Source organism: Hippopotamus amphibius, chromosome 17, assembly GCF_030028045.1.
Source record: "Hippopotamus amphibius kiboko isolate mHipAmp2 chromosome 17, mHipAmp2.hap2, whole genome shotgun sequence".
Lineage (NCBI taxonomy): Eukaryota > Metazoa > Chordata > Mammalia > Artiodactyla > Hippopotamidae > Hippopotamus > Hippopotamus amphibius.
Window position 1 is genome coordinate 51,279,254 of NC_080202.1, and position 19,177 is coordinate 51,298,430.

Genomic DNA, 19,177 nt, shown 5'->3' on the forward strand with positions numbered 1-19,177 from the left:
ATTACAGTCACAGAGACTCTTCCCAGGTTGCAGCTGGAGCTCTTAGAAGCTATTTCATACTCTGGTGCAAGGGTAAAAAGCCACATGAGAGGGAATTAAGTTCTGAATTATTGGCTTCATCACATCCACCTTCTCCAGCCCAAAATGGCACAAAAGAAATAGCTACCACGCCCTGCAGACTACTTTTGGTGTAAAAGAGGTGATGGATTGGGATGAAAAAAGTCCCTGCCTAAAAAAAGTCCCTTTCAGATGAGTTTGTACACACCTTCAAACAAAGAGCCTCTCCTCAGTTAGGGTAGGAAACCAAGGTTCAATTCTCAAGAAGTCACAATTTCATTCATTTCCTCAATATGAATTTACAAATTACAAAGTGCCAGCAAATTATCAGCTTCCACTTGCAGCCATTTCTAGTAACAAAGAAACCTGACATCTCTAGAGGGGCCAGCAAACTCCCCCTCAAGTCTAGAGCTGAAAGAACCTCTTTTGAAATCGGGTTTCTTCTGTACCTCTGAAAAGCTGAATCATCTTTAAGCTATCTCTGAAAAGCTGAATCATCTTTAACCTGGAAGTCTAACATAATATTTAGCAATACTTGCATCCCAGACATACAACATTAAAAGGTACCCTAAGTTCTGAAGGTAGCTATGCTGCAAAATAGTTTAAAATTAAATGACTGTACAGTATTCATTTATGCTTGAAACTCCAGTCCTAGACCAAGCTTGTGACCACCAGCATTGATATTCTTGCCATCCAGCAGAGCTGACAGTGTCAGTTTAATACCTGGCTTTCGGGTCTGAGTATATCCTAACCCTATCAGGCTGGAGTTGTTCGCTTTAGCCGAGAAGCAGGCGTCAGGGTCGATCTGGTACTTGGCTGCTATTCTGAAGCGAGTGTTACTATTTCCTGCTGTCCAGGCCAGATTAACAGCAGTCTCCAACTTCTTGTTCACCTTCTCATAAATGGAGCCGCCAAACTCTGTCCCATCATTTACATTAGTGTGAAGCTGGAACTCATCGGTCTTGTAGCCAACAGCAAAGTTGCTCTGGGTCACTTGAGACTTTGCGGTCTCAAAGGTCATCTGGTAGCCAGCCAGCCAGCCCTCATAACCCAGCACCAGAGCACCCCGGATGGAAGGCCCGGCAATGTCGAAATCCACGTCACAGCCCAGGTTGATATGTTCCCACTTGTACCCTGTCTTGATTTTAGCATTTTTTTTCCCAGTGTTTGGTGAGAAGGATGAATCGAGGGTCAGCTCTGGGCCACGTGCAAGCCGATCTTCCACAGTAATCTCCGTGCCTAGTGTGTTGTCAGTGTTCCTTTTCTCTGTAAACGTCAGACCGTATTCGGTCCATCTGTACTTGGTTTCCAGACTGCCCGTCACTTTGGTGGTCTCGGTGTTGGCTGAACCTGAGCTTGTAAATTCCAGTCCATTCTCAGGTTTTGTTTTCAAATCAAGTTTTATTAAGGCAAATCCATAGCCCTGGCAGATTTGCCGAGATCCGCATACGTGGGAGGCACAGACATCTTCTGCTCAGAAGCGGCGGCAGTGGGCTCTGCAGCTGCTACGGCAGGGGCCAGAGTAAGTTTTGTGTCTCTCTCTGCTGCATGAGTTACCCCTGCTGCTGCTGTAATTACACAATCAGAGTTGAGGTTCAAGCATGGGCCCACAGACAGAAAGAGCTCTAACCAATGACGCAAACTTGTTCTTTCAGAGAGACACAGGGACACGCACATCTAACTAATGTTGTACCTTGCCAGTATGGCTGATGAAGAGCCATTGGTTTTGTGTTTTGGGGGCAGAGAACACATGAGGCCTAAATGGGTGTCACCAATGTGTGGCCAAATTAAAGTCATTTGAGTAATGAGTCTCATGCATATTTACTATATCCTAAATATGTAGCGCCTTTTTTAGTGGCTCAAGCAACTTGTGTGTGTGTGTGTGAGTTATGAGTTAAGTTTTATTTGGGACAAAATGAGGACTGTAGCCCGCGAGACAGAATCCCCGATAGCTCTGAGAAACTGTTCCAAAGAGGCAGGGGGGGAGATTAGTTTATATGTGATCTTGGTGAAGGAGGAGTACATTCAGTCAAACACATATTTTTGTAGGGGGTTTCTGCTAGTCACGAGGAGCAGACGTCACCATGTAGGAATTTAGTGCTTTTCTAGAAATGAGGCGATGCAAGGGTTGGGCTCATAAAATCAGCTCCTGAAAACACCTATCTGAAGACCTGTTCCATGCACCCATTTTCCAAAAGCACAGAGCGCTTCATTCCTGGTCTCCACCCTGAGTTCCCTTCAGGGGATGTTGAAAGTCAGCAGCTGCAGCAGCACAGTGTAATTTGATCCTTGTAGAGGCAGATGGCAAGAGCCCAGGGCAAGTGCCAGTTTATGGTTGACAGGGCGCCTTCATGGTCATAAATTTGACCCTGCTTTGGGAGGCGTTTCGTGACCATTTCATCCCACGGTTCTAGGAAGGCTCATTCCTAGGTCTGGCAAAGATTTTTCTGATAGGCCACTCAATGTGTTATTACTAGCCCAGTAATAACACATTTGTCTTTTCAACAGAAGTCAGAGTTCTCTGGACCACCTGTATTCCTAATCTGTTATGGTCCAGGGAAAAATTCCCTCTTGTTGTATCTCCCCATGTCTAGAAAAACACTATTAGAATCATTGATCACGTATAGAACTATATATCTGATCAACTGCTTCAAGTCACCTAGTCATCATTATTTTTGTCGGTGGTTCAGTCACACATTTGGTAATACAAGAAACAATAATCTTGTGAAACAGGCAAAATACAAATAATACAGCTTATAGCATTAATAGAGTTCTAAGCAAATATTTAAGCCAAGAGCTTCCCACGCCAAACCAGTTTTTGAAGAGGTTGTCAAGACTTGGGAGTGGGTGGCTCAAGCAATTTTCATGTGTCATAAGTATTTAGAACTTCTTACATATTTAGTATAACAGGTATAGTTAGTGAACAGGTTCTTCATGTATATTTAATGCCTCATGAATATTAGGTATTGCTCAGTCCTTTCATCCCTTTCTATCCAACATATACATCCTGTACTTAAAAAGTACGCATCTATACTGAAAACATCTTAAGAGATTTAACCTATGTTTTACAAACTACAAACTTGAAACTAATGTACTTAACTTCTATAATAGAATTCAGTGTTCTCAAAAGCAAATGCGCATTACACTGGATTAATATATTAAGTGATAAAGTAAAACTAAAATTACAATACTCATGATTAACGGACTAACAGAAATACTGAATTTGGGTCAGCTGTCTATAACTCGGGATCCCCCAAGCCATGTATATCTTGTTCAAATTCCTTTATGTTATGTTAATAATTACAGATACTGAACTTTTTTGGGTTAAGGGAACAATTTTGTTTTCGTAACGGCTGATAATACAAAATTTTCATGCTACTTTGTTCATAGCTGTTGAATCTGCTGCTGAATAGACAAATGATTTTGTTTGTTTTACATTATGGAGATGTTAGTTCATATTAAAAATTCTTATCTACTTACATATCTTTTTCATTTGAAGGAGGAGAAGTTAATGTCAGTGATATCAAATAATCTGGGAAAAATGGGGAGAGAGCTTACAGATAAAGAATGCTTGGAGCTAGAGAAATATCTGCCAGTTGATGGTGAGCATTTAAATAACAATGTAGCCTATAAGGACCTTAGAGTTGTATTTTTTAAAATGAGAATTTCCATAACTGTTTGCATTTGATATCAAAAAAAGAGGGGGGATTGGAAGGAATCATGCAATTTTACCTTACGAGGTAATCCCAACTGTATTTTATTTATAGAATCACGTATCCCTTCAGTCACTAACCCAATATTAGGAAAAGGAAGTGCCTGTTCTTGCTGTTGATTTTTATGAGAAGATATCCTAAGACTACGCAGGGATATTTGGGAAAGTAAAGTGGTTAGGAAAATCCTAGAAGGGAAAAATTGAGAAGTTAAGGAGAGGCAAAAAGAATTAAGATACATGTGTTTCAGCATAGGAGAGTACCAGCAGTAACTCCCTCAGGTGCCAGGGAGCCATATTCAGAATTTTCTCTACTCGTTATTGGGGGTTTTGTTTGTTTGTTTTTGGTTATTTGTAATTAAGTTAGGCTTTTTCTGGTGTAAATTATGATGTCTTTCTTTCCAAAATTAAGACTTTGGTGATGCCTTAATTTCACATTGGAGTGGTCTGATTTGTGTCTTTCTTACAACTGATGGAAAGGTGTACCTGAATAGGTTGATGGATGGTGTGAAAACCCTTAAAGGTGAGTGATAAGTATAATGAAAAAGCAGATGAGTTGAAATATATGTGTTTTGCATTCTCTAAATTTAGAATCTTGTCACCATATATTTCTGTGTATAAAACCATATTAATGTTTTCTTCAAAGATTGTCTCTGTATATACTATACCAAATAATCACTTGTTTTTTCCACCTTGAGATTTAAGTGGAAATTCACATGAAACCAGGACCATTGAATGGCTTTACCGTTAGCAAAATGGTAAGCTGAAAAAATATCTCATATCTTTTTTGTAAGGTGAAAAGGAAAATTACCTATATAGTTCCAGATTCTGAGTCCATGGAGGAAAAGTTTTCTTTGAAAATTCCTAATCGTGGGACCATATTCACATGAGTTCTAGTTCACATTTATACTTCTTACAAGACCCATGAACCCACAAGCCAAAAAAATTAACAAAAAGTACCAAGATTATAATAACCCTCGTGTTCGAGGAACTTACTCCCTTATAATAGTTAAGAAGAGTTTTAAAAATTAGCTTGAAATTAAAAAATTACAACAGATGTGAAAAAAATCCATCTTTAGTGAATGTCAGTACACGTCATAAATAATAAAATAAAACTTCAAATGATATAAAGACTTCATATGATACAAATATTATATATACTCTATAAAATAAGTATGCTTTAAATGATTAAATGCATAAAACAAGAATGGAAATAATTTTAAAATAGAAAGATTGATTTGAAAAGGGCCCCAAAAGAATTAGAAATGAAAAGTCTAGCCAGAGAACTTTTAAGTGAAATAGATTCATTAAATTGCATATTATACATGGTTGAAGAGAAAAGTGTGTAACTGGAATAAAACTCTGAAAAAATTACTGAGACTGCAGTATAGAGACAAAGATAAAAACTAAGAAAAAGGGGAATTAGAAGAAATGAGGATTACAGTGAGCGATCTGCACATTTTTTCCAATAGTAGTACAAAGAGCTAATAGAATGAAGGAAAATAACAATTTGAAGACATAATATTTCATGATTATTAGAAGACATGATCCTGAAATATAGGAAACTTAACGAATCCTAAAAAAGTTATATGGTCTAATATGTGGTATATACTGGAAAATGTTCCATATGTACTTGAAAAGAATGTGTATCTTTTCTTGTTGGGTAAAGTGTTCTATAAATGTCTGTTAGGTCAAATCAGTTAATAGTGTTGTTCAAGTCACATTCTTGCTGGTTTCCAGCTAGTTTTTTTCTATCAGCTACTGAGATTGAGGTATTGGAGTTCAACTATTACTATGAATTGTCTCCTTTCAATTCTTTCAGTTTTAGTTTTGTTTACTATGGAGCTCTGTTGTTAGATGGCAAGTGTTTATAATTCTCTCTTCCTGCTAAATTTACCCTTGTATTATCATAAAATGTCTCTTCTTATCTCTAGCAACAATTTTTGTCTTAAAATGGATTTTGCCTGATATTAGTATAGCCACTCCAGCTCTCTTCTGGTTACTGTTTGCATGCACATTTTTTTGTCATTTTACTTTTAAACTATTTGTGTTTTTAAATCTAAAGCATGTCTCTTAAAGACAGGGTGTGGTTGGATCATATTTTTAAATTAATTCTATCAATACAATATTTGTCTTTTTATTCAAACGTTAGGCCATTTGCATTTAATATAACATTTTTTACATTTGCTTTTGTTGTCCATTCTTTCAACCAGCCACATTTGCCTTCTTTACTTCCTAGAACATGTCAACCACATTTCTACTTCAGAGCATTTGCTCTCATTGCCTACTTTTCCAGGAACTCACTTCCCTCAGATATACGTATTGATTTCTCCTTTGTAAAATTCAGGTGTCTCTTTAAATATCACTTCCTCAATGGTGAACACGCATCTAAAACGCAGCCCCCACCCCCCACTCAGAACAGAGTCACACTTCTCTTTAACTTGAATATATTTTCTTTGCCCTCTCTTTTATACATGTTTACTTATGTGTATTTTCAATGTCTTTTGCCTGGAATGTAAGCTCCACAAGATAGGCACTTTATTCTGTTCTTTGTTGAATTCTCAATGCTTGTGACGTACTTGATTCTTACAAAATATTTATTGAAAAAATAAGGAAACCACAAAAAAAGACTTACAAATTGTACTACATTAAAAAATTAAAATTTCTGCATTACAAAATACACAGTATGCAAAGTAAAAAAAAATCAAGCCACAAAGTCACAGAAGATTTACAATGCGTAAAACCAACCAGCAAGTAATTTCTAGAATACATGAAACATTCCCACAGATCAGTATGAACAATCCAAACAAAAAGTATTGAAGTAGGGAAATAGAAAGGCAATTGACAAAAGAAGTTTATGGGAGGCCAATCACTTATGAAAGGCACTTCACCTCACTGGTAATCATGGAAATCTAAGTTGAAACAACTAAAATACCACTTCACACATCAGATTCAAAAAATTGTAAAAGTCAAACAATACCAAAGTTGAAAGGATATGACCCAGTGGGAACTTTCAGGCACTGCTGGAAGGAATATAAATTGATTTACTGCTTTCAGAAGTAATTAGGGAAAAGCATAAGAATTCAAAGCTGTGCATGTTACACTCTGGTAATTCTTCTCCTGAGGATATAACTGACTCTCATCCTTGTTGACAAGAAGACATACAAGAGTGTACATTACAACACTGTAATGGCAAAAAAATTGGAAACAACGTAATTGTTCATCTACAGGAGAACAGAACAGAAGAAGAAACAGTAGTTTGAATGAATGAAGCAGAACTGCATGTTTCAACATGAACAAATCTAAAAAGTAAAAAAACAAAAAGAATTGAAAGAAAAATGCAAGTAGTGAAAGGGAACTCACATTACATGATTTTTGTATAAACAAAGTTCTGTAAAACCATTTAACACATGCATGTAAAACATGCATGAGATTTATAAACATTTTATATGTCAGTAGGTCTCCCTCGGGAAGCTGGGAGAAGAATGGGACGATGAGGGATTCAGAGGACATTTTTGTTAGATCCAATGTGTTTAAGAAGCTGGGTGAGATACACAGGCATCAGTGATGTCATCATAAAAATTTATATCCCTGTAGTACATAATTTAACAAAAATGTGAGAGGAATTATTAGAAATCATTCAGTAAATTAGAGAAGAGAGAAAGGGGGAAAAAAAACTCTTTTGCTACTCAACTCTGACTCCACTCTCAATACTTCACTTTTGGTCACCAAAGGTATATGTGTTTTTCCCAACTAAGCAGTTCTCCAGTTCTCTGTAGACACCAACCAGGTGTCCTGCAATTGAGTTCAATTCTGACACAATGTAACCTTTGAGTCCAAAGATTAAGGGCTCAGACCCACAAGACTGCTCCCCCTATTCCAGATGCCAGTTGCAAATCTAGGGGGTCACTTGTGCTTCTTATCGGCTAGCTGTAAATCAGAGGGTCCAACAGCCCTCTCCTTGGGTTCTATAATTTGCTAGAATGCCTCATAGAACTCAGGATAGCAGTTTATGTGCTAAATTTCCAGAATATTATGAAAGGATACAACTGCGGAATAGCCAGATGAAAGCGATGCACAGGGCAAGGTATATGAAATGGGGCACAGAGCTTCTATGCCCTCTCTGCCCTCCAGGCACCTCCATGTGTTCTCCAACCTGGAAGCTCTCCAAACTCCTCCAGCTGGATTTTTTATGGAGGCTTCGTTGTGTGGCATTATTGATGAAGTCCTTGGCTGCTGGTGATTAACTCAACCTCCAATGCCTCTTCTCTCCTCAGAGATTTGAGAATAGGGCTGAAGTTCCAATCATATGGTTTGTTCCCCTGGCAACCAGCCCCCCTTTACCGTGGTTATCTGGGGGCTTTCCAGAAATGACCTAATTAACATAAACTCAGGTGTGGTTGGAAGGGGCTTTCTAAGAATAATAAAAGACATTCCTTTCACCTTTATTGATCTGAAACTATTTTAGGAACTGAGGACAAAAGACCAAATATTATAACAGAAGATGCTCCCATCACTTTTATCACTTAGGAAATTACAAGAGTTTTAGGAGTCGTGTGCCAGGAGCAGGGATGAAGACCAAACATATATTTCTTATCATAAATCATAATGTCACAAGAGACCATCTGGTTAGTTCAGGAAACAAGAATAGCATCTTCCTGTTGGCAGCAGTATGTGACTTTTGTTTTCTCCATTCCTGTAAATGGTCTAGAAGTTATGCCATAATATTTAAAAGCTAATTATATAAACTATTCCCTCCAAAAAAGCTCAAGGCAAGAAATTCTAATTCCACTTTTCATTACTGACACTCTGTACAACTAAACGTACTTCATTGTGAGCCAGTATCTATAACACACAGTAATTCATTGCTTTTGTCACATTCTGAGTTGATTCAGTTTTGCTTATATTCCTCTCTTTTTCCCAAGGAGGGATCGTTGATGTCCATAAACTGGACACGGTTTTGCAAAACATGGGAATGAAACTTACAAAATCGGAAAGTAAAGACTTGATAAAGAACCTGCCTGTTGATGGTGAGCATTTACATTTTTTGCACTGTTGAAGATAACCCGAGATGTGAGTGCCTGTAAAATCAGTTCTGAGAAAAAGTTTACTTGCCATTAAGAAGACATTTATAAAAGCTTAGAAACAAACTCAAAAAGAAAATAAGATATTCTCTTTCATCATTTTATTAACATATGTCAGCAACTCCTTTAATTTTGGATCTACAGGAATCATGAAAGTGTAGACAGGACTGTTATTAGGATTATAAAAAGTGAGGGAAAAGAAAAGCAATTGGGGGCAAAGTTGCATGAAAACAGTCTGGAAATAGGTTAATGCATAAAATAGAGAAAAGAGTAAATCAAAGGTGGGAGAGTATTGACGTGAGGGACGTATTTCTTAGCTGTATGATAATGCTCACTCCATTTCTCAGAGTCATGGGTCATCAAACATGCAGGTCATTATGTATGAAATGCTTCCCTATTTCCCTATTAGCATAAAATCTCACATTCCTAAACCAGACGCCATGATCCAAGAACTGTATTCTTAGGTTTACCCCTTTATGATCTAGAAATAAACTCTGAAATACAGTTAAAACTGAATTAGGGCTGAAGTGCTTTGGATCAATGAAAATATTATTCTAAGTGAAAGAAGCCAATCACAAAACACCACATATTGTATAATTCAGTCTACGTGAGATGTCCAGATTTGGCAAACCTATAGAGACAGAGAATAGACAATATTCCCTGGGACTGGGGATGGTGGAGGGGGATGGTGACTAGGTTAATGGTTTGGGGTGATAAAAATGTTTTAGTGTTAAATTGTTGGGATGGTAGCTCAGGTCTCTGTGTATATGCTAAGAAACATGCGACTGTACATTTTAAGCTTCACCATAGTATGTGAAAAATATTCACAACCGTTCAATAAATCTGCTAAAGAGTTAATAATGGCCTACTTGAGTTTTTAGATAGAGGAGAAAAAAAATTCGTCTCAGCCTAAATTGAGTAACACTGTGGACAGTTCATACTTCCTTCTGGCCACTTTCTGTTATTCACAAGTGATCAGTAAAAACCATTAAATTATTGGGAATGTTTTTAAACTATGATCTCTGATATTGTTCTTTAGTTTCTCAATAACATGAAATTTCTGTCTAAATGTTTTTCACCCACAATTATGCAAAAATAAATAATATTTATTCAAGAGAACTTTTTTTTTTACCTAAGAAAGAAATACATCGGAGCTTGTATAATATCCCCAATTTCTGAGTTAATTCTACCTCTGTAACATGCTTTCATTTTAATGTATATTTTAAATTGATTTTTACAAATACAGCTGTTGAGCTTCTCCTTTACAAAATATGCTAGTTTACTTTATGCAGAACAAAGGATTAAGAAACTGGGCAAAGTCCAGAACTTCTAAGTATCAACTCCTTTTATAGGATATAATTTCTAAAATTCAAGGTGAAACTTTAATATGTAGTACATGCAAGTTGTAAATCATGTTCCTTGTGCTTGATGAAAACAGGAGAGAGTTTTCTAAGAAATAGGTGCCATGAAACCAACCACCTGCTGGGAAAAGAGAATTCTGTATCTCAGGCTTGACTGTTGGAGATTTAATTTCCTATTGCACAATGAATCAAAGCTCTAGTCATAATATTCTAGAACTTCTGCCTCATGATAGCAATAAATATGTAGGATAAAACTGTAGCAAGAATAAATCATTTTATTTCTTTTTTATTTTGAATTTTATATCTATGTTTGACTTACATGTCTCCTTAAAAGTTGATCAGAAGGTTGAAATGAAAAAGTTAATGGATTTATTGAAAGCTATTATTGAGTAGCAACTTACTATAAAACTATATTAAATTATTAAATGTCTTTTCAATTTACCCAAATTGGCACATTTTGTCTCATGTTACTTTTTTGTCAAGTATTTCCTCTTATAGTGTTTTTTTTGTTTTTTGTTTTTGTTTTTTTTGTTTGTTTGTTTGTTTTTAAGGTAGGCTTTGCTGGCTTCTCAGAAAATTCTTTTAAAAAAATTTATTTATTTATTTATTTATTTTTAGTTGTGTTGGGTCTTCATTGCTGCATATGGGCTTTCTCTAGTTGTGGCGACTGGGGGCTACTCTTCATTGCAGTGCACAGGGTTCTCATTGCGGTGGCTTCTTGTTGCAGAACATGGGACCTAGAGCACGTGGGCTTCAGTAATTGAGGCATGTGGGCTCAGTAGTTGTGGCACACAGGCTCTAAAGCACAGTCTCAGTAGTTGTGGCACATGGGCTTAGTTGCTCTGTGACATCTTCCTGGACCAGGGCTCGAACCCGTGTCCCCTGCATTGGCAGGAGGATTTTTAACCACTGTGCCACCAGGGAAGACCCTCCTCTTATACTCTTATTTGATCTTACCTCTTATCTAGCTTTAACAATACAATTAAAATTCTGTATTTTGGTAAGCAATTTGGAGGAAATATTTTTAATAAATCAGTAATACGATTTGCTTGAAAAAATTCAAATACCCCATTACTTGATAGGCATAGCAAATAGCAAGCTAGAGCTTTAATAAGAAGGGAATCAGCATTAATCCTCAACATATACAAGCAGCTCATGCAGCTCAATATCAAAAAAAAACAAACAACCCAATCCAGAAATGGGCAGAAGATCTGAATAGACATTTCTCCAAAGAAGACATACAGATGGCCAAGAGGCACATGAAAAATGCTCAACATCACTAATTATTAGAGAAATGCAGGTCAAAGCCACAATGAGGTATCACCTCACACCGGTCAGAATGGCCATCATCAAGAAAAATCTAAAAACAACAAAAAATGCTGGAGAGGGTGTGGAGAAAAGGGAACCCTCCTGCACTGTTGGTGGGATTGTAAATTGATACAGCTGCTGTGGAGAACAGTATGGAGGTTCCTTGAAAAACTAAAAATGGAATTACCATATGACCCAGCAATCCCACTACTGGGCATATACTCTGAGAAAACCATAATTCAAAACGATACATGTACCACAATGTTCATTCCACAGAACATGGAAGCAACCTAAATGTCTATCAACAGATGAATGGATAAAGAAGATGTGACACATATATACAATGGAATATTATTCATCCTCAAAAGGGAACAGAATTGAGTTATTTGTAGTGAGGTGGATGGACCTAGAGTTTGTTATACAAAGTGAAGTAAGTCAGAAAGAGAAAAACAAATATTGTATGCTAACTCATATATATGGAGTTAAAAAAACAGTCCTGATGAACCTAGTATCAGGGCGAGAATAAAGACACAGACATAGAGAAAGGACTTGAGAATGCTGGGAGGGAAGGGGAAGCTGGGATGAAGTGAGAGAGTAGCACTGACATATATACACTACCAAATGTAAAATAGAAGGCTAGTGGGAAGCTGCTGTATAGCACAGGGAGATCTACTCAATGCTGGGTGATGAGCTAGAGCGGTGGGATAGGAAGAATGGGAGGGAGGCTCAAGAGGGAGAGGATATGAGGATATATGTATACATACAGCTGATTCACTTTGTTGTACAGCAGAAAGTGGCACAACATTGTAAAGCAATTATGCCCTAATAAAGATCTGAAGAAAAAAAACCCCGTAATTCAAGAAAAAGTGGGGGGGGGGGGGGAAGGAGGGGAAAAGGAAAAAGAAAAGAAAGGAATCAAAATATTAGTGCCATTGTGAAGAGAATAATCACACAATTTAGAATCTCCCTTGCAATACTAATTTCCCATGCCAGAATTATAAATTTGCATTTTTCCAATTTTCTGGATAATCTTACAAGAAAACTTACTGCTCTGCTGCACAGATGCACACAAATCCATCACTAAGAGAGTATTTCTTTTATGACATTAAGGGACTGTCTTCTGTTACTTGTTCCCCTGTAATTCTGTGTAGTTGTACGTGTTTCACTATCCCATTTACTACTTCAAGTTGAAGACGATACCGCACAGGTAACAGTTTTTTCAGTACTTGGAATAATTAGATGCTCCCCCAAACTTTCAAACACTAATGGTCCTGTCTTTTGAAAGGGAAAAAAATTGATGCCAATGATCTGCTAAAAGTTCTGGGATGCATGGGAATCAAGCTCACTGAAAGAGAACTTGTGAGGCTGCAGCAAGCAATACCAACAGATGGGGAGCTGTATAAATGCCATTAGAGCCTTTGCAGGGAGCTGGGTTTTGAGGGTTCATGTAAGCAATTCTAAAATGCTCTCTTTGTATTTCTTCTAAAAAGTGCTGAAAATGATTAGGAAAAGATAAATTCTTTGACTTAATGTGGGTGTCACCAAACTCTTCAACCATAAACTGCCTTCAGAGCTGATGCGATTGTAATGATGTTACCCATTCTGGCTACGGAGATGATATGAAGGAAAAAGGAAGGAAGCCAAGGGGAGTGAGAGACTAGTGAGAGGAAGAGGAATGAGAAGGAAAGGGAACACAAAGGAGTCGTGCCTATTTTCTGCATAGTGGAGTCTTCCTAGCAGTTTTTGCAGGTGCTAAACACTGTATACATTTTTGTCACCAAGACGCTTTTCTTTTTCCTAAAATAATTTTTATTTGATGGGAAGATAGGACAGATTTCTCAGGGAAAGAATAAAAAAATCTCTTACTGGAATTATCCAGTTGTTCAATACTGCCAGACACTGCCAGACAGTGTGGCTGTCTGTGTTCTTTTCTTCAGATATAAATTGTGCCTTTTTTTATATAGCTGCTCGAATGGTGTATCAGAACAGATTGTTGGATGGTGTGAAGTCTCTAAAAGGCATTTAAGAGCATGATTAGCAGAAAAGTCTGCTAAATATCCACACACACACACATCTGTACCACTAGGTTTTCAATCATGTCTACAGTACTGTATTTAGATTCCTTAATTCATTACACAGTACTTTGATATAATCACCCATGTTCATTCTATCTTGAATATTTCTAGTAGCACCCCCAAAGAATCATTTGAAATCTAATTTATACAGCCAATAATGTGGAGAACATTAGACAATTTTTCTGAGAATTTACCCAGCAACAATCTATAATACAAAGGATTTTGGAGTGATTTTTGATATAATCTTATTGCATGAATCAAGCTATTTTCTATAATATATTCTTTCCCAAAGGCCAGTTAACTTTTTTAATGTGGAAAAGAAGCATGGTATCATGGACGAGGTACCATGCTTTTTTACGTCTTCCTCCTCCTATCAGTCTTTAGAACAAGAGACGAAAAGGGAATAAGAAGGGAAAGAGGAAAGGTTACAGATTTTGCTGCTTAATATTTGATGAGATACATACATTACTAATAAGAAAAAATATCAAATTGTACGCTTTAAATATACGCAGTTTATTGTATGTCCAAAAATAGTGCTCTAAATTATTTACCACTTTCATTACATTTCCTTAAATATTTGAGTAAAATCAACCCTCTAGGAAGATGTACCACAAATCCCATGGCTTCCCAACTTACTGGCCTCTCAGCCTCAGTTTTAGGACTATCACTATAGGAGTTTAGGTAATGAGAGGAGGATACAACTTAATGTTTTCTGATCAAATGAATCTTCCAAGAGACAACATACTGCTGAGGATTATTGAGGAGGGTGGGTGAGGAGGCAACAGAGAGAGTGAACGGGCCCGCGTAAATGTACGCCATTGAAGAGCCAAGACGTTCTAAACTTAATAGTGAAGAAGGATTCATATTCTTTTCATTATGTCCCATGAAATTAAGTTAAATGCCACAAAATGAAAAATAAAATTTTGATGAGCAAAGTCTCTTGCAAGTGACCGTTGGCCTCTTGACATTCCAGACCCTTGGAAGAATGGCCGTCAGCAACATTCCTTGCAGGGCTTTGTGGTGAAGGTGCTGTCCATGACCCTCTTCCCTCTTAGAGAAATCGAACCCACTTTTATAACCTTTAGTACACTTTGTAGATGTTGCAGTAGCAGTACATTGGTGATCTAAAGCTCAAACTAGCACTCTCAGCTGATGCCGCCTTGACTTTGTTTTGGCAACAGATTTGTACACTATACTCCCATGGTTCCCATGAGGACAGTTCTACCATTTTGGTATTCCTTTGACCCCTCTTTTAACAGATGGTTATTACATAATACTACAAATAATAACTTTAAACACACAGTCATAACCCTTTCCCCCCAAGTAGTGCTGCAACCTCAGAACATTTTTATCTAAGTTGTTTTTGGCATCATTTTAGGTGATCTGCTGAGCTAACCTTATGTGCCCATTAACTAATACAAATAAGTTGAACATTTAGATAAGTGTTATTTTTATCATACTAAAATGCACATAAGATAAAAATTTATATATATATATATTAATCTTTTGAAATCGTTATTTTTTTTTCATGATTCTTTCGTGTTTGCTTCCTAAGGAGGAATGGTTAAAGTCAATAACCTAGACAATGTTCTGGAAAACCTGGGGATTGAACTCACAGAAAAGGAACAAGAAGATCTGATAGAAAATCTTCCACTTGATGGTAAGCATTGTAGATGACCATGGGTCTTAGGAAGGAATACACACTTATGGGCTTGTGTAAGAGAATATATATTAACTAGTGATATTTGGTATACCAAAAAAGAAAAAAATGCATTTTGCCAAAGATACCAATAAGCCAGTCCTAATTTAAGAACAGAGTGTGTATTATTTAGCATAAACTAAATTTTTATTTAAAACAAACCTCAAAATCTGTCATGTTTAATTATTTCTCCCATAAAAGTCTGAGGTGGGAGTCTTTTTGGTTGTTGGGCAGTGGCTTTTCTCCATTCAGTGATGTAGGGGGTCCACGTTCCTTCCATCTTGAATTCCCTTCCAGGGAGTTTTGTATCCAGTTAATGGAATGGGGAAGAGAGCATGAGGGAGAGAGATGTGATACACAATCATTTCTACAACCATTTCTTTGATGAGAACTAGTCACACAGCTACATCTAAATGCAAATGGGAGGTGGAGTGGTGGAAGTGTAGTATCTAGCTGGGCATGTGCTTCCATCTACAGTTCTGAATTATGGAAGGAAATAGGAGTATTGGTAGGTAGCTAGCTGAGGGGTGTTTTGCCCCAGAAGCTATCTCTTAATTTTCATAAATGAAATTTATGACATTATGAAATTTGTTTCTAAAATCCATAGTTATTAACTTCTTCCTATCTGTATTCTTAGTATTGCTCAAAAAATAGTCAAGACCACTCAAATTAGGAAATGCTTATAGAGCAGAATGAAAACTTTGGAGTAGGCAATGTCCTCCCTAAAAAGTCATTCCTCAACCACTGCTATTCTTAAATGACCTTCACTCATTTCATTTTTACACATTTTGCCGGAGGAATATTTTCATCCATTATGTCTGTGCTGAAGACTTCCAGATCTCTAGTTTAGGATTCTCCCCTGAAGATAGATCAATATATCTAAAACTGCTACTATATATTCTTACCTTCAACATTCTAAAACTTGTAATTTCCTTCCATGTATTGGTCTGTCTCTCTCAGTAGGTCAAATTCAAACAAGTGGCATGTGGAAAGCTAGAATGTTTTGTACTAATCCTTCACTCTTCACTCTCCTTCTCTGTTTATATTCCATTAATTTTCAAATCAGCTTATCTCTATCAACAGGATACCTTTCAAATCCTTCTCTTCGAAGATATTAGAATGCCATAAAGTATAAATATCACAATACTGTTCAGCCACTTAAATGTCTTTAGTGCCTAGCCATTGACCACCAAAAAAATCCAACTTCTATAGTCCAAGTACGGGATCTAAAGGGTCCTTCGGTATCAGGTCTTGGTTTCCAGCCTTTCTTATTACTCCCTGCCCCTCACTTGTGCTATGTAGTCACGCTGAAGGGGCTGAACTCCTGTATTGGATATGAACAGCTTTCTGTGGGTAACAGGAATGTCACCTAATTTACTGAGTAGAAAATTCTCTCTCTTTCTTTGGTAACAAATGTCAGTTGATGTATCTATCTCCCCGTGACAGACTGAGCTACTTGAATGCAGAGACTGTGCTCTCTTTTTAGCATCCATTATATTTCTTTCCAATGTCTAGTATAGTGCCTAATACTTAGCAGAGTCAGTGAAAGTTTCTTCCACAAATGAATAATGCACTTTGTCACCTAATACTTAAGCCATAGCATTCTATTGTGTATCCTCTTCCATCTCACTTCATACCTTTCAAACTTATTCACGTGTAACCTGAAAATTGTCAGCAGGAACCATACCTGGTTCTTTATTGTATTCCCATTAGCTAGCACAGTACCTTTCATTTATTAAAATAAGTGCTAAAATATTTGATGAGTGGATGGTAAGTAGACTGGCCAAATAGAGAGAAAAAGAAATTAAATAGTCTGTCCATTCATCTCACAAGCCCCAAATGTCGATTATATGATGTTATTAAAAATTAGTATCTAATGGCAAATTCTCCTATGTTACCTACTATTGTTCCTAAAGCCATGTATCCATATCCACTTTCTATATTCTCTCTTTACACAAAAACACTATGCTGAATGGGCAGCAATACAGGTGAGGTATACAGTTATTCCAGATGCATGAACATCTTAGATATTTTGAGTCACAAGTGGCTGTAAATAAATAAATCATCATGAAAAATAAATCACTTGAAAAATAAATCATCGTGAATACCAGCATTTGGTATATTGGCTGTTCCCTAAAGAAAAATGATATAAATGCCTTGAAAATATACTGCCATTCTTACTACCTTCCCTATACAACTGACTCTTTGCATGGCTGTATACAAATAGTTAACATTACAAGGAAAATGGAAAAACCTTATTTAAAGAAACAAAAACAGAATAAGACCAGGTAATAAATGGAAGAAAAGATAAGTAATTAAATATCATATAAATGGAAGAAAATCTCTGGAAAAAGTATACATAGTATAAATATATATACTTATATACATTTATTATAGATGTATTAATATAAAGGATGTGAAACAATTTACAAATAATATTAAAATGCGTGTGATTTCATTTGTGTTTTTAAAAGGTACAAATTTCTGGCTAGGGTCTATTTTTTTCTTTTCTTTCTTTTCTCTTTCTTTTCTTTTCTTTTTCTTTTCTTCTTCTTTTTTTTTTTTTTTTTTTTTTTTTTTTTGCTTTCCCTCTTCCCAGTCCTTAGTCTAAAAAAAAGAGAAGAGTTTAAGGAGAATGAAGAAAACACTTAGAAGCCCTGCCACTTGATACTTATCGAGAGGAGACTCTTGCTACTGGAAGAATGCTTCCTGGCCCTCCTAGACCCTTCGGAAGGGTGGCAGTAGGGTTATTTTTTAATTTAATGTAAGTTGTCAAGGTACTGCCCACTTTATAACAACTTGCTATGTGTTTATATCAACTAAATCAAGTGTCACTTTAAGACTGGGGTAATGACAGCCAGAAATTTGTATTGTCAGTCTCTCTGTAGTTATGTTTCCCCATCTATCTACTTTTTCCAGTTTCTAGGCCTGTTTTACAATTTGAATGATAAATTTTCTTCTCCATGCACGCCCAGTCCCAGATCTTGCTTCAACTTCAGAACATGTTTAGCTAAAGTCTTCTCTGATACCATCCCAGGTAGTTTATAGAGATAATAATATATTCTTTTTTACTGATACAGAGAGTTTTCCATTTTAAAATATTCACCAAAAAATTTATGTTCATAAACTATTTTCATGGCATAAGTGAATCCGGTGTAGGGTAATTTCAAAGTTCCAGTGGAAACCAGTGTAAGTTTTCAGGCAACTGAGAATTTTCTCAAAATCCTTCTCTACTATATGTTTGATTAGTTGTATTTAGCTTTAGATGCAGAATTCCTCCATAGGTTATTTCTTGACCATAGTTTCACCAAGGCAAAGTTTAAGGTTCTTTAATAGAATGTTAAAATAATGTTTGGTACTCATTTTAAAAAGCAGTATTCATGGTACTGAAACATTGATTATATCAGTATTTTCCCTTAATCCTATCTGTTTTCATTTTAGTAGTAAAACATTTTAATACAGTAGTAACACAGAGCATTTATATATTTCTACTATTTAATGTATTTCCTGTATTTTAATAATTTTTCTCACTCCATATCTTTTTCCTAAGGAGGGGAAGTTAAAAGAAGTAAGATAGTGGCATATATATACAATGGAATATTACTCAGCTATAAAAAGGGATGAGATGGAGCTATATGTAATGAGGTGGATAGAACTACAATCTGTCATACATAGTGAAGTAAGTCAGAAAGAGAAGGACAAATATTGTATGCTAACTCACATATACGGAATCTAAAAATGGTGACAAGAACAAGGATGCAGATACAGAGAATGGACTGGAGAACTCGAGGTATGGGAGGGGGTGGGGGGTGAAGGGGAAGCTGAGACAAAGCGACAGAGTAGCACAGACATATATATACTACCAACTGTAAAATAGCCAGTGG

General features: G+C 36.5%; 1 pseudogene; it reads right to left on the reverse strand.

Moving 5' to 3' along the window:
• Positions 1-1,524, reverse strand: LOC130840085 (voltage-dependent anion-selective channel protein 1-like; annotated as a pseudogene).
• Positions 1,525-19,177: the final 17,653 nt, after the last annotated feature.